The 11,831-nt window shown below is 43.0% G+C and overlaps 1 long non-coding RNA gene across 1 annotated transcript; it reads right to left on the bottom strand.

The window, feature by feature from the left end:
• Nucleotides 1–760: 760 nt before the first annotated feature.
• On the bottom strand, nt 761–3,600 carry LOC125379172. Its single transcript, XR_007220635.1, has 3 exons — nt 3,392–3,600; nt 2,513–2,660; nt 761–807 (listed from the first exon to the last, which is right to left on the bottom strand). It is a non-coding gene; the product is annotated as an uncharacterized LOC125379172 (long non-coding RNA).
• Nucleotides 3,601–11,831: the final 8,231 nt, after the last annotated feature.

Raw genomic sequence — 11,831 nt, 5'->3', positions numbered from 1 at the left:
GATATTTCGGTCAGCTGCAGTTAATCTTGGCAGAAGAATTCAGAAAATTCGTAATGAACTGATGAATTTTCTACGGTCTTTTATAGTCAGTGTCTCTACTCTTGTTTCCAACATTTTGCACGTGCATTGTGCTGAAGACTTTTTCTGAAAGCAATTTCCGTGCATCCTTTGCATTTTTGTTGATAAACGTTTACAAAACAATATTTTGAGATGTGTTAGCGCACAATGCACAACAAACATGACATGATTAACGGGAATCAAACATAAGAATTGTCTTTATGACGATTGCTGGAAAAAAAAATCTAATTGGAATTCTCAAAACACCTATTCGTTTCTCTTTTTGAAGAGTGTATATGAATACAGTATCTGCAGGGAGCGAGCATATAATAATAAAATACCAGTGGCAGGGGGAGGCTCTTTGGAGACATATATTTTCGGCTGTTATCTTCTTCACAACACCTTTTTTGTCAGGACACCCAAGATAACCAACGAACAAATTTTTCTCATTTTTTGAAACCTGGGGCAAAATTATATATTTCTATTATTTTCTGGAACAAACTATTTTCTTTTAATATTTCAAAGTGTCTGTCTCCCCACAACAAGGATGAAGCCTCAGGGGAAGGAGTCTGCCATTGTCATATTTTCTCATCACGTTAGATAGTGAAATTGTAAGTCTTACCTTGATCTCTGAATGCAAAACTGTTAATAATAATATCTGTTGGATGATATACGCTTCCTTCTTTCCCAGAGAAAAAGGTCTCTGTAATTAATATTTGGTCATTCTGTACACTGCTCCAGAAGACAGACCTAGAACAGACCATTGTGACATCACAGTGTGTTTGGGGTTTTACGCCAAACTCAGCAATATTCCCGCTATACGACGGCGGTCAGGTGGAATACTACGGAAAGGAATCTTTTTTTGGAATTTTGATTATTTTAGCCACGGAATACAGCAGGGATTGGTCGCTTGTATTGGCGATATTGTATCCAAATTGCGGTAATCGATGCTGTTGATGTCAGTCACTGGACTGTTCTATTACGAACAGCGAGCCGTCGCATTCTGGAATTTGCTGAATGCAGCAATAAACAAGAAACAGAAGAGAAGAAACATTTGGCATCCGTGTCATTGTACTTACATTTGGCATCCATGAACACTTACATTCGGCATCCATGTAAACTTACATTGGGCATCCATGTACACTTACATTCGGCATCCATGTACACTTACATTGGGCATCCATATACACATACATTGGACACCCATGTACACATACATTGGGTATCCATGTACACTTACATTGGGCATCCAAATATACATACATTGGGCATCCATGTACACTTACATTGGGCATCCATGTACACTTACATTGGGCATCCATGTACACTTACATTGGACACCCATGTACACATACATTGGGCATCCATGTACACTTACATTGGACACCCATGTACACTTACATTGGGCATCCATGTACACTTACATTGGGCATCCATGTACACTTACATTGGACATCCATGTACACTTACATTGGGCATCCATGTACACTTACATTGGGCATCCATATACACATACATTGGGCATCCATATACACATACATTGGGCATCCATGTACACTTACATTGGACATCCATGTACACTTACATTGGGCATCCATGTACACATACATTGGGCATCCATGTACACTTACATTGGGCATCCATGTACACTTACATTGGGCAGCATGTACACTTACATTGGGCATCCATGTACACTTACATTGGACATCCATGTACACTTACATTGGGCATCCATGTACACATACATTGGGCATCCATGTACACTTACATTGGGCATCCATGTACACATACATTGGGCATCCATGTACACTTACATTGGGCATCCATGAACACTTACATTGGGCATCCATGAACACTTACATTGGGCATCCATGTACACTTACATTGGGCATCCATTAAAACTTACATTGGGCATCCATGTACACTTACATTGGGCATCCATGTACACTTACATTGGGCAGCATGAACACATACATTGGGCATCCATGTACACTTACATTGGGCATCCATGTACACTTACATTGGGCATCCATGTACACTTACATTGGGCAGCATGTACACTTACATTGGGCAGCATGAACACATACATTGGACAGCATGTACACTTACATTGGGCATCCATGTACACTTACATGGGGCATCCATGTACACTTAGATTGGGCATCCATGTACACTTACATTGGACAGCATGTACACTTACATTGGGCATCCATGTACACTTACATTGGGCATCCATGTACACTTACATTGGGCATCCATGTACACTTACACTGGGCATCCATGTACACTTACATTGGGCATCCATGTACACTTACATTGGACATCCATGTACATATGCGTTGGGCATCCATGTACACTTACATTGGGCATCCATGTACACTTACATTGGGCAGCATGTACACATACATTGGGCATCCATGTACACATACATTGGGCAGCATGTACACTTACGTACTTTTTGTATTCGGAGATGTACATCATCTCTGGCCGTGCCTGTTGTATAGTCACGGTAGTTCGCTTGTCACCCTCCAGTAGTTCTAAGTGCTTGTTTCTGAGGATCGCTGTGACACCACCAGCGGACACCAAATCAACAACATCTGCAACTGATATGCCTTTGATTTGTTATATGTTTTTAAAGCTTTTTCAGGGGCGGTCGTGTAGCCAAGTGGTTAAAGCGTTCGCTCGTCACGCATCCGGCCCGGGTTCGATTCCCGACATGGGTACAATGTGTGAAGCCCATTTCTGGTGTCCCCCGCCGTGATATTGCTGGAATATTGCTAAAAGCGGCGTAAAACCATATTCACTCACTCACTCTCTAAAGCTTTTACAATTAATTGACGTCTTTAACATTGGTTGGTTGGTTGTTGTTTAACGCAGCTATCATCAATATTCCAGCCATATGACCGCGGTCTGTAAATAATCGAGTCCAGACAATGTAGTGATTGACATCATGAGCATTGATCCACACAACTGGAATACGATGACATGCATCAACTAAATCAACGAGCCTGATCCCGTTAGTCGCCTCTTGCAAGCATAGTCGCCTTTCACGGTAAGCATTGGTTGCTAAAGATTGATTTGTAATAAACAGAGCCGATAACATAAAGAGGCGGTCATCTGTATCCATAAGCTTCCCTCATATAATATTTTCAGCTATAAATGGACCCCGCATAATTCCAGGACATGAACACATTTTTGTACTATCGGAATACAAATAATGTCGCTTAAAAGTCGTTTTTCGTTGTGCCCCAAACACAGTTGACAAACGATGCAAGCAGTTCTTCGATTGTAACAAAACATGCTCTCACATAATGGTAAAATAGATATTACTTACAATTGTATTGATGTGGCTTTTTGATAATTTTCCCGTCCTCGACTGAAATGGATATTCTCTGGCTGGGTGTACACACAATCAAGGGTTTCTCAGCATCGCCATCATAGTAAGCTTTGATAGCATGCTTCGCATTGAAGCGAGTTTGGAATACTACTTCTTGGGTTTTGGTAGACACGTAATACAAATAGCCGCCAGTTGTCACTAGAACCAGGTCGGTATCCTCTGTGGGTGGGATAATCTTGTCAATTATTGGCTCTGAAATAAAGGGAACAATTTGCTTGCAATCATATTAAAGCACAATGTTTTGGTGTTGAATGGGCATGCCACAATAACTGCCAAATCAAGTTTCCAAATCTACACCAGAAACAAAAGTTGTTTACTAAGAGGTTGAATGTGGGAAATAAAAAAAACACATTTTCTTTGAAGATATCTATCGTGTTTCCTGCATGAAATGGATTGCCACACATCCTTTGAATATTGTAGTCACTGCAACTTTGCATTTTGTAACCTATAATTGAAGGTATAATTATTTAAATATGCCTACCGACAATGAATGACAAAGGGTACTATTATATGAATTTTAGCTTCCGCGGCCGTCAAACCATATGTTTGAATCAGAGGGGGGTTGTTGTGATTTGGTAGCCTCTGATTAACCAATCAGAATCGAGTATTGGCCAAATTCATCGTAACATAAAGTTTAACTTATGTTTTAATCAACGAAGGCAAATATATCGGGGTTCATGAGAAAATCATATATACCCAAGGGTTTATATCACATCACGAGACAACAGTGTATTGTTTCCGCATTGTTGATGTCATTCGAATCTTATTGTCACGTCAGGTCGGAATGACGTCACACTAGAAACGACGTCATAGCTGAAGATTGTTGACGTCATTCGACTAATTGTGGTTCCGCTGCTGTTGCTACCTGCTGTCCTTGTAGGTAAACACGAACATTCGTCTCCCAGAATAAGTCTCGTTTATTTCCTAAGTATTCGTGTTAATACAATAAAATGTTGACGCCAATAATAAGTGAACGAGTTTGTGAGTGAGTATGGTTTTACGCCGCTTTTAGCAATATTCCAGCAATATCAGGGCGGGGGACACCAGAAATGGGCTTCACACATTGTACCCATGTCGGGAATCGAACCCGGGTCTTCGGCGTGACGAGCGAACGCTTTAACCACTAGGCTACTATTACTAGCTTCGATCACTTAGAAACGTGGCCAATAGTCGGATCGAGTGGCCGTTGTATTTTCGTCAGTCTCTATATGTCATCTTTTTACCAGGGTGTTGGAAAGCCATGTCAAAAGAGAAACGAGTCAGCACCCCTTTTCCCCACCCAACACGGAGTGTCAACAAGGGCAGCCTTATGCTGCAGCGGATCTCCAAGCTGCAAAGACCGAGGATAAAGGGATGGTTTACTCCAGAACATTTGACGCGAACAGCAATAACTATCTACCAAATTAAGGGCCAGGCTTGTTCGGACCATGTCAATTAATTGGTGACGTACAGAATTTGGAGGTCAGCATCACCAGATTGGCCCATGAGCCACCGCCTTCTGGGCATAGGTCTCTAAGCAAGTTTTATAGATTGATACATATATATAAGACACTTTGAATAAATAAATTTTTAGAAACTAAAATATTGTGCGAAATAGTGGTCGCCGTGATCAACCACCAGACTCCCTTCCTCTACCGACATAGGGTCGCAGCCCTCGGCATACAGACTGCCCGACTCGGTCGCCTTTTACGACCACCATTGGAGTATTGGTTGTGTAACGCCGCACTCAGTAACATTCCAGCTATATGACGGCGGTCGAGTCTGGACCAGACAATCCAGTGATTGACATCATGAGCATCGATCCACGCAATTGGGATACAATGACATGCATTAGCGAGTCAGCGAGCCCACTGAAACACCATCCGGGAGTTTAATATGGACCCCCACTAAAATGGTTGATGCATGTCATTGAATCTGAATTGAGTGAATCGATGCTGATGCAATCACTCACTCGTTCATACTACCCTGTTTGTCGACATACAGACAGGTGGGGTGAGTGAGTATGTATTTACGCCACTCTTAGCAATATTGCAGCAACATCACGGCGGGGGACACCAGAAAAGGGCTGCACACAATGTTCCCATGTCGGGAATCGACCCCGAACCCGAACACTTAAACCACTAGGCTACCCGACCGCCCCACAGACAAGAGGAATACATATAGATACAAAATAGCGGGATTAAGCAAACATATAATACAATAATCTCCTTAATCCCCACCACCAAAGCCTGTATTATATTTCCGAATACCAACCTGATTCACTGTCCTCGGCCTTCCTCTGTGTTCTGACATCCTAACAAATAGAAACAAGAACTGCATTGTCCTGTAAGTAAAGCTCCACATGAGAGTCAGTGAAAACGTTCTGATGAGTGAGTGAGTGAGCTGTGTTTAATGCCCCCTTAACAGTACTCCAGTTATATCACGGCGTGTCAGCTTAATGTGGAAGGAAAGCCCGAAGTGATGCAGGTCTTAGACGTGTAAAACGTCGGTGAAACCCACGAGCACGTGTATGGTGCAAACAAACCTAGAAAAATAATCGGGGCGACCCGGGATTCCAACCCACAATCATAGGTTTCTGGCGTGCCCAAGGGACAATTATGTTTCTAGGTTTGTCAGCACCATACCCGTGCTCGTGGGTTTCACCGAAGTGGTAAACGTCTGAGACCTACATCACTTCCGACTTTCTCCCACATTAAGCTGACTCGCCGTGATATGACTGCAATACTGTTGAAAGCGGCGTTAAACCCAACTCACTCACTCACTCACTCACTCACTAAAAAACAGTGATCAGTCAATTCTTGCTTAGATTACCTCAGTCTCATTAAAATCAGATACACGTTCTCGCTTTCACTGAGTATATCCCATTACAAGTAACGTAAGAACGACCTTTCGCGAACTTTGACCGACCAATAAAAGGACAAACAGGAAGTCGACATTCGCCACTAAGAAAGCAGCTTTCTTAAGAATTGCGGAACTAATTTCAAACTGGCGACTTCCATTCCAGAGTATGCTTTTAAAAGTGATTCAGTCATAGAGCCCGTAACAGTAGTTTTGTGTTTAGCTTTTCTAGGTTGCGTGATCAGAAAACACATTCTGCTAACAATGTGTCACAACAATATGAATATTTCCTTTTCCTTTTTTATTACGTGTTTGTATCGTTATCTCTAGTGTAGTTGTCCGATTTTCGATCACGAACGTTGATACCACTTAATTTCGTTCATCAGACATACCCGTTAATCCGACATAATCATATGCAACCAACCGTGTCGGATTAACGGGACTTGAAGTAGTTGGAGTTCTTATTATAAAGGAAAGGGTTTTGTCACTTTTATGTTTCCCCCGACGTCATCACTAATAGCGGCGTTAACCCCAACTCACTCACTCACTCACGTATCCAGAGGTGGTATTTTTTACGATTCTTTTCATGTGGAATCACAGAGTCACAACAGTAGTTATGTCACTTCTCCGAGACTTTTTCACGAGAGAATGTGTACCACAAGATGTAGAGTGAGTGAGTGAGTGAGTTTGGTTTTACGCCGCTTTTAGCAATATTCCAGCAATATCACGGCGGGGGACACCAGAAATGGGCTTCACACATTGTACCCATGTCGGGAATCAAACCCGGGTCTTCGGCGTGACGAGCGAACGCTTTAACCACTAGGCTACCCGACCGCCCCTCAAGATATCATTTAGCTTAGACTATTCATTTCGACCAGTGAAGATCCGGGGTGGAATAGGTCTTCAAAAACCCATGCTTGCTGTAGCAAGGCGACTATGCGTGTTGTAAGAGGCGACTAACGGGATCGGGTGGTCAGGCTCGCTGATTTGGTTGATGCATGTCATCGTATCCTATTTGCGTGGATCGATGCTCATGATGTCAATCACTGGATTGTCTGGTCGAGACTCGATTATTTACAGATCGCCGTCATGTAGCTGGAATATTGCGGCGTTAAACAAACAAACAAACAAACCTGCTTCTTGTCTCACCTATCCTCAAATTTCAAATAGCTGCTATCAATGTGGAACTCCAACATTTCATGGCATTCAAAACCCACCTTTATTTCATTAGCTGCCCAGTAGACAGGCGAGTCTGTGTTTGAGTCCGGTGTGGTGGACGTCACAACATGGCAACTCTTGGCAGCAACAACGTAAGCATGTCCCCGTGCTCCACGTGAAGTCACCTTGACAGCACAGGACAGACGGGATGGAGTATGGTAAATTATCGCCCCTTTTGCAGAACTCTTCATGCCCGCCGTGGTCCTGTGGTAGAGGACTGTTTGTATCTCGTCTCGGACAGGAAGACTTGCAGTGGCAGTCGATAACAGCATGATGACCAGCTTCCAGGGAGTACTCCTCGACATCATCATCTTGCTTCCTGGAGATTCAAAGAAAGTGTGGTTAGCAAGTTGTCGATGTCATGTTGGTCATTATGTTGACTGATACATCAAATGGAGTGACTAATGTGTTATTCTCTACATTTGTACATCATCCTCATCATCTTGCTTCCTGGAGATTCAAAGAAATTGTGGTTAGCAAGTTGTCGATGTCATGTTGGTCATTATGTTGACTGATACATCAAATGGTGTGACTAATGTGTTATTCTCTACATTTGTACTAGTATCGTTCTTCAACAACACAGATGAGTCCTAACTGGGCCGCCATCATAATAATATGCCCAGAATATTGCTGAGTGCGGCGCTAAATAAACATATACTTCACAATATCAATCACTGGATCGTCCGTTCCAATCTATGCGGGGTTAAACAACAAACAGACGAACAAACAAAAATAAAAAAACATATATTGAACTCTACCCGTGAGATATTTCCAGTAATGTACAATGTGGTCTCGTCACTCGTCGCACCAACAACTATGTTTACCATATGGACCGTGCATACAGGTAGGGTTGCTACAGGAATACTTGAGCTTTGATCATGTTTCAGTTAGTTAGTTCTGCATTAATAAATTACGTATGCAACCCTAATGAATGAAATCCAATAGTAGCTCGTGTTAACTTAGACTTAAGAAAGTCCATTGTTTACTTAGCAGGATAAAGCGTACACGATTATATTGTTTTGATGGTAACAATAACTAGGCAGGATACTTGTGCAATAATATATGTACTTCTCTCTCGCTGGGAATAACATAGCAGGCGGATTGAGGTGTGTGTGTGTGAGGTGTGTGTGTGTGTGTGTGTGTGTGAGGTGTGTGTGTGTGTGTGTGTGTGTGTGTGTGTATGCGTGCGTGCGTGCGTGCGTGCGTACGTGTGTGTGTGTGTGTGTATGTGTGTGTGAGGTGTGTGTGTGTGTGTGTGCGTGCGTGCGTGCGTGCGTGCGTGCGTACGTGTGTGTGTGAGGTGTGTGTGTGTGTGTGTGTGAGGTGTGTGTGTGTGTGTGAGGTGTGTGTGTGTGTGTGTGTGAGGTGTGTGTGTGTGTGATGTGTGTGTGTGTGTGAGAGAGGTGTGTGTGTGTGTGTGTGATGTGTGTGTGTGTGTGAGAGAGGTGTGTGTGTGTGTGTGTGTGATGTGTGTGTGTGTGTTTGTGTGTTTGTGTGTGTGTGTGTGTGTGCGTGCGTGCGTGCGTGCGTGCGTGCGTGCGTGCGTGCGTGTGTGTGTGTGGGGGGGGGGGGGGGGGGGGGGGGGGGGAGGTGGATATTGACTATTTATAAATGTAAATCTCGCAAAGACGTTGGTGGTCAGTATCGAATATACAAATACAGTGGTGATAGTAAAAGTCAGTCAGCGGCGACAGTGGTCAAGCTTCCGAGATTGTAGACACCACACTAGCATCTAAATATAATAACTTCCTGACTACTGATCACTGTCCAAACACTATGCATTAAGGGTCCACCTAATTGCAACAGAAGCGATGTAACACTGTTACAATCATTGTTCAACAATACAGTATACTGACATATAACAGCTGAAACAAGTCGCCCAAACACTGCAAACTTGTTACAAAACAAGTGCTCAATGTTCAAAACACGACTATGATAGCCGTATCAAGTACATCACCATCGAATAATTATTTTTATTAATAATTAATATGGTGTCAATTGTACGAGGTAGATTTATTTGCTGGTTGTGTTTAGTTATTTCTGAAAACGAAAGAACATATTACTTCTAATTGCGAAACGAGAGCCAAATAATTTTAACGATTTACCCGCAAAAATCCGGGTTAGAATAGGTTTCCAGCAACCCATGCTTCTCGTAAGAGGCGACTCACGGGATCGGGTGGACAGTCTCGCTGACTTGGTTGATGCAGGTAATCGCATCACAATTGTGTGGATCCTACTTTGTATGATCTGCATGGTAGATTTGGAGAACCCAGTAGCTTAAAGATAATGTCACTTTCCAACTATGTATGATCTACATGGTAGGCCTGAGAATCCAGTAGGGGGTAGACATTGTCCTGTCCAACTGTGTATGATCTACATGGTAGATTGAACAACCCAGTAGGTGGTAGATATTGTCACTGTCCAACTGTCTATGATCTACATGGTAGGTGAGAGAACCCAGTAGATGGTAGATATTGTCACTGTCCAACTGTTTGTGATCTACATCGGAGGCCGGAGAACCCAGTAGTTGGTAGACATTGTCACTGTCCCACTGTGTATGTTCTATATCGTAGGCCGGAGAACCCAGTAGGTGGTAGATATTGTCACCTTCCAAATGTGTATGATCTACATCGTAGATAGGAGAATGCAGTAGGTGGTAGATATTGTCACTGTCCAACTGTGTATGATCTACATGGTAAGTGGAAGAACGCAGTAGGTGGTAGATATTGTCACCTTCCAACTGTGTATGATCTACATGGTAGATAGGAGAATGCAGTAGGTGGGAGATATTGTCACCTTCGAACTGTGTATGATCTACATGGTAGATAGGAGAATGCAGTAGTTGGTAGATATTGTCACTGTCCAACTGTCTACGATCTACATGGTAGGTGGGAGAACACAGTAGGTGGTAGATATTGTCACTGTCCAACTGTGTATGATCTACATGGTAGGTGGAAGAACCCAGTAGTTGGTAGATATTGTCACTGTCCAACTGTGTATGATCTACATGGTAGCTGGGAGAACCCAGTAGGTGGTAGATATTGTCACTGACCAACTGTGTATGATCTACATGGTAGGTGGAAGAACCCAGTAGTTGGTAGATATTGTCACTGTCCAACTGTGTATGATCTACATGGTAAGTGGAAGAACGCAGTAGGTGGTAGATATTGTCACCTTCCAACTGTGTATGATCTACATGGTAGATAGGAGAATGCAGTAGGTGGTAGATATTGTCACCTTCCAACTGTGTATGATCTACATGGTAGATAGGAGAATGCAGTAGTTGGTAGATATTGTCACTGTCCAACTGTCTACGATCTACATGGTAGGTGGGAGAACACAGTAGTTGGTAGATATTGTCACTGTCCAACTGTCTACGATCTACATGGTAGGTGGGAGAACACAGTAGGTGGTAGATATTGTCACTGTCCAACTGTGTATGATCTACATGGTAGGTGGAAGAACCCAGTAGTTGGTAGATATTGTCACTGTCCAACTGTGTATGATCTACATGGTAGCTGGGAGAACCCAGTAGGTGGTAGATATTGTCACTGACCAACTGTGTATGATCTACATGGTAGGTGGAAGAACCCAGTAGTTGGTAGATATTGTCACTGTCCAACTGTGAATGATCTACATGGTAGCTGGGAGAACCCAGTAGGTGGTAGATATTGTCACTGACCCAACTGTGTATGATCTACATCGTAGGACGGAGAACCCAGTAGATGGTAGATATTGTCACTGTCCAACTGTCTACGATCTACATGGTAGGTGGGAGAACACAGTAGTTGGTAGATATTGTCACTGTCCAACTGTCTACGATCTACATGGTAGGTGGGAGAACACAGTAGGTGGTAGATATTGTCACTGTCCAACTGTGTATGATCTACATGGTAGGTGGAAGAACCCAGTAGTTGGTAGATATTGTCACTGTCCAACTGTGTATGATCTACATGGTAGCTGGGAGAACCCAGTAGGTGGTAGATATTGTCACTGACCAACTGTGTATGATCTACATGGTAGGTGGAAGAACCCAGTAGTTGGTAGATATTGTCACTGTCCAACTGTGTATGATCTACATCGTAGGTGGAAGAACCCAGTAGTTGGTAGATATTGTCACTGTCCAATTGAGTATGATCTACATGGTAGGCCGGAGAACCCAGAAGGTGGTAGATATTGTCACCTTCCAACTGTGTATGATTCTACTTGGTAGGTGGGAGAACGCAGTAGGTGGTAGATATTGTCACTGTCCAACTATGTATGATTCTACTTGGTAGGTGGGAGAACGCAGTAGGTGGTAGATATTGTCACTGTCCAACTG

The sequence above is a fragment of the Haliotis rufescens genome, unplaced genomic scaffold (genome assembly GCF_023055435.1).
Source record: "Haliotis rufescens isolate VD_foot unplaced genomic scaffold, xgHalRufe1.0.p SCAF_14, whole genome shotgun sequence".
NCBI lineage: Eukaryota > Metazoa > Mollusca > Gastropoda > Lepetellida > Haliotidae > Haliotis > Haliotis rufescens.
This window is presented reverse-complemented; position numbering and strand designations above follow the sequence as displayed.